Source organism: Chrysemys picta, unplaced genomic scaffold (genome assembly GCF_011386835.1).
Source record: "Chrysemys picta bellii isolate R12L10 unplaced genomic scaffold, ASM1138683v2 scaf1090, whole genome shotgun sequence".
Taxonomy (NCBI): Eukaryota; Metazoa; Chordata; order Testudines; family Emydidae; genus Chrysemys; species Chrysemys picta.
The window spans coordinates 5,001-10,000 of NW_027053797.1; the positions used below are offsets into that span (position 1 = coordinate 5,001).

A 5,000-nucleotide genomic window follows, 5' to 3' on the forward strand; every position below is an offset into this window, starting at 1 on the left:
GATCCGGGTTGACCTGGTGACCGGACGGGAAAGAGGCCACCTGGCGTCCCCCCCCCTTAAAACCTAGGGGTTGACCTGGTGGCCGGAAAGCGAACCGGCCAGCAGGTGAACCCTTTCGATTCCACGGGTTGACCTGGTGGCCGGAAAGCGAACCGGCCAGCAGGTGAACCCGTTCGATTCCACGGGTTGACCTGGTGCCCGGGAGGGGACTCTGAAAATTTTTCAGCCCTTTCGACTCGGGGTTGACCTGGTGGCCGAGAGGGGACTCGCACGGCAGGCAAGCCGCCCTGGGCTGACCCTCCCCGGCCGCAGCGAGGGACTGCCTCCCGGCCGACAGGATCGGGCCCCTGGAAGTCTGGGGGCGGGGGGAAATCGCCCCACGCCTCCGAGGAGGGCTGCCCGGGCGGGCCTGGCCCCGGAGCTCGAAAAAAAAAAAAAGGATCGGGCCCACTAGAGACATGGACCAGGCCGCCCTGGGCTCACCCTCCCCGGCCGCAGCGAGGGACTGCCTCCCGGCCGACTGGATCGGGCCCCTGGAAGTCTGGGGGGGGGGGGGGAATGGAACCTGACGCCTCCGAGGAGGGGACGCCCAGGGAAGGAGGGAGATCCGGGTTGACCTGGTGACCGGACGGGAAAGAGGCCACCGGGCGTGCCCCCGTTAAAACCCCTAGGGGTTGACCTGGTGGCCGGAAAGCAAACCGGCCAGCAGGTGAACCCTTTCGATTCCACGGGTTGACCTGGTGCCCGGGAAGCGAACCGGCCAGCAGGTGAACCCGTCCGATTCCACGGGTTGACCTGGTGCCCGGGAGGGGACTCTGAAAATTTTTCAGCCCTTTCGACTCGGGGTTGACCTGGTGGCCGAGAGGGGCCTCGCACGGCAGGCAAGCCGCCCTGGGCTCACCCTCCCCGGCCGCAGCGAGGGACTGCCCCTCCCCACCCCCCGGCTGACAGGATCGGGCGCACTGGAAGTCCGGGACAGTATTTTCCCCGACGCCGGGGAGGGCGGGCGGAGGGGCTCTGGCGGCCAGCCCGGGCCCCGGAGCTCGAAAAGGAAAAAAGGACCGGGCCCGCGAGAGACGGGGGCCCTGCCGCAGGGGGGGGGGGCAGTCCGACCGGGGCTCACCGTGCGGCAGGCCCGGGCGTCGGCAGGGGAAAGCGGGCGAGGAGGCGCGGGGCCGGGTGCCTACGGCCATACCGGACCGAACGCCCCCGATCCCGTCCGATCTCGGAAGGTAAACCGTCCCGGGCCTGGCTAGTACTTGGATGGGTGACCGCCTGGGAATCCCAGGTGCCGTAGGCAGCTTTTCCCGGTCCGAGTCAGCTCTCTCTCCTTTTCTGGGGGGGAAGGAGAGGGGGGGACGGGCCGGAAAGCCCCTCGTCGCTCCTGCCGAGTCGGAGGTCGCGGCCGCAGGTCACGGGTCTGGGCGCCTGGGGTCCGGCTCCCCACCCACCCGGCTTCCTCCGCGGAGGACCCCCCCCGGGGCCACCGAAGCCGCTGGGGGAGACCCCGGGCATGGGGCGGACTGGCCCGGACCCTCCCGGCCGCCGGCCCGCAGGTCCGCCCCGAATCCCCCCCCGCGGCCACCCAGGCCAGGCCTGGCCAGGCGGGACGGACGGCGGGTGTCCAGCGCCCAGCGGCTTCCTCCAGCGGGGACCCACGGACCCCAAAGCCGCAGGGGGAGGCCCCGGGCCCGGGACGGACTCGCTCGGACCCCCTGCGCCCGGCCGCCGGCCCGCGGGACCGCCCCGAATCCCCCCGCGGCCACCCAGGCCAGGCCTGGCCAGGCGGGACGGACGGCGGGTGTCCAGCGCCCAGCGGCTTCCTCCAGCGGGGACCCACGGACCCCAAAGCCGCAGGGGGAGGCCCCGGGCCCGGGCCCGACTCGCTCGGCCCCCCCGCCTCCCCTGCGCCCGGCCCCCGGCCCGCGGGACCGCCCCGAATCCCCCCGCGGCCACCCAGGCCAGGCCTGGCCTGGCGGGACGGACGGCGGGTGTCCAGCTCCCAGTGGCTTCCTCCAGCGGGGACCCACGGACCCCAAAGCCGCAGGGGGAGGCCCCGGGCCCGGGACGGACTCGCTCGGCCCCCCCGCCTCCCCTGCGCCCGGCCCCCGGCCCGCGGGACCGCCCCGAATCCCCCCGCGGCCATCCAGGCCAGGCCTGGCCTGGCGGGCCGGTGTGCGGCTCCCCCGGGCTTCCTCCCCCGACGACCCGCGCCCCCCTGAGCCGCAGGCGGAGACCCCGGCCCCGGGGCGGACCGGCCCGGGCTCGCTCGAGCCCCCTGCGCCCGGCCCGCAGGACCGCCCCCCCGAATCCCCCGGGAGAGGCCCGGCCTGCACGCCACTGACGACCCGCGGCCCCCAAAGTCGCAGGAGGCGCCCCCCCCCGGTTAGCCCCGTCTCGCTCCGCGCCCCCCGCCCCTCGCTGCCGGGACCGGGCGCCGCCCCAGAGTCAGCCGCAGCCGGCCGGCCTGAGAGCTGCCCTCCTGTGGACGACGGTGAGTTTACCTTGATACTAACCGGCCGTCAGCCAGGTCAACCCCATTGCTAGACTGGGGTGGACCTGGTGGCCGAGTGGGGACTTGGAACATTTGACAGCTGCTTCCCGGGGCTTGACCGGTTGTCCTGAACGCCCCCCACCCCCAGCCCCAGCCCCCGGCTCCTGCTCCCCTCTCCCCAGCCTCGGTGCTCCGCTCCCTGCCTCGGAGGCTGCCTCTCTGCGGCGCCTGCATCGCCTCCGAGGACGCGCACCCTCCGGAGGCTGGACGTAAACCCACCACTGCCGCTGACCCGGCTCTCCGAGGGACGACTGTGAGGCCTCCCCCCCCCCCCCACCCCCGGACCGCCCTGGGGACGACTGCTAAGCCTCCCCCACCGGACCGCCCGGGGCAAGACTGCTAAGCCTCCCTCCCACACACACACACACACACTGTCGGGGGAGGACTATTAAGCTTTCCCCCTGGAGCGCCCGGGGCGGACGACTGTTAAGCCTGCCCCCGGAGTCCTCGGGGGAGGACTATTAAGCTTTCCCCCCTGGAGCGCCCGGGGGGGGACGACTATTAAGCCTGGCCCCCGGAGTCCTCGGGGGACGACTATTAAGCCTCCCCCGGACTGGCCGGGGGGCGACTATTAAGCCTCCCCCGGACCTGCTCCGTCTCGACTATTAAGCCCCCCTCTGTGGTCCTCAAGACCACTGCCGTGCTGCCCTCGGAGTGGGGTGACACCCGGGCCGGAAAGCAAACCGGCCACCAGGTCAACCCGTCGAATCCAATGGGTTGACCTGGTGGCCGGAAAGCAAACCAGCCGCCAGGTCAACCCGTCGAAACCAATGGGTTGACCTGGTGGCCGGAAAGCAAAACGGCCGCCAGGTCAACCCAGTAGATTCAGCGGGTTGACCTGGTGGCCGAACGGGGACTTTGAAAATTTGACAGCCGCTTCCCGGGGGTTGACCTGTTGTCCCGGTGGGGACTTTGAACATTTGACAGCCGCCTCCCAGGGCTTGACCTATTGTCCCGGTGGGGACTTTGAGAATTTTACAGCCGCTTCCCGGGGCTTGACCTGGTGGCCGAGTGGGGACGTTGAACATTTGACAGCCGCTTCCAGGGGGTTGACCTGTTGTCCTGAACGCCCCCCACCTCCCCCCCGGCTCCTGCTCCCCACTCCCCAGCCTCGGTGCTCCGCTCCCTGCCTCGGAGGCTGCCTCTCTGCGGCGGCTGCATCGCGTCCGAGGACGCTCACCCTCCGGAGGCTGGACGTAAAGCCTGACACCCGCCACCGCCGCCGACACGGCTCTCGGAGGGACGACTCTGAGGCCTCCCCCCACCCCCGGACCGCCCTGGGGACGACTGCTAAGCCTCCCCCCCGCCCACACCCACACCCACACTGTCGGGGGATGACTCTTAAGCCTCTCCCAGACTGCCTGGGGAACGACTATTAAGCCTGCCCCCCGGAGCACTCGGGGGACGACTATTAAGCCTCCCGCGGACTGCCCGGGGGATGACTATTAAGCCTCCCCTGGAACGACTATTAAGCCTCCCCCGGACTGGCCGGGGGGCGACTATTAAGCCTATCCTCGGGGGAGGACTATTAAGCTTTCCCCCTGGAGCGCCCGGGGGGACGACTATTAAGCCTGGCCCCCGGAGTCCTCGGGGGACGACTATTAAGCCTCCCCCGGACCTGCTCCCTCTCGACTATTAAGCCCCCCCTCTGCGGTCCTCAGCACCACTGCCGCGCTGCCCTGGGAGTGGGGTGACATCCGGTCCGGAAAGCAAACCGGCCACCAGGTCAACCCGTCGAATCCAATGGGTTGACCTGGTGGCCGGAAAGCAAACCGGTCGCCAGGTCAACCCGTCGAATCCAATGGGTTGACCTGGTGGCCGGAAAGCAAACCGGCCGCCAGGTCAACCCAGTAGATTCAGCGGGTTGACCTGGTGGCCGAACGGGGACTTTGAAAATTTGACAGCCGCTTCCCGGGGGTTGACCTGTTGTCCCGGTGGGGACTTTGAACATTTGACAGCCGCCTCCCAGGGCTTGACCTGTTGTCCCGGGGGGGACTTTGAACATTTGACAGCCGCTTCCCGGGGCTTGATCGGTTGTCCTGAACGCCCCCCCCACCCACCCACCCCAGCCCCCGGCTCCTGCTCCCCTCTCCCCAGCCTCGGTGCTCCGCTCCTTGCCTCAGAGGCTGCCTCTCTGCGGCAGCTGCATCCCGTCCGAGGACGCTCACCCTCCGGAGGCTGGACGTAAAGCCTGACACCCGCCACCGCCGCCGACCCGGCTCTCCGAGGGACGACTCTGAGGCCTCCCCCCACCCCCGGACCGCCCTGATGACGACTGCTAAGCCTCCCCCACCGGACCGCCCGGGGGAAGACTGCGACGCCTCCCGCCAGGCCCCCACCCAGCCTGGGGGAAGACTGCTAAGCCTCCCCCCCCACACACACACACACACTGTCGGGGGATGACGATTAAGCCTCTCCCGGACTGCCCGGGGGACGACTATTAAGC

The 5,000-nt window shown here is 70.3% G+C and overlaps 1 non-coding gene across 1 annotated transcript; it reads left to right on the forward strand.

Annotated features, from left to right (window-relative positions):
* The first annotated feature begins 1,181 nt into the window (after nt 1-1,181).
* On the forward strand, nt 1,182-1,300 carry LOC135979643 (5S ribosomal RNA). The gene has a single exon (XR_010596909.1). It is a non-coding gene; the product is annotated as a 5S ribosomal RNA (ribosomal RNA).
* Nucleotides 1,301-5,000: the final 3,700 nt, after the last annotated feature.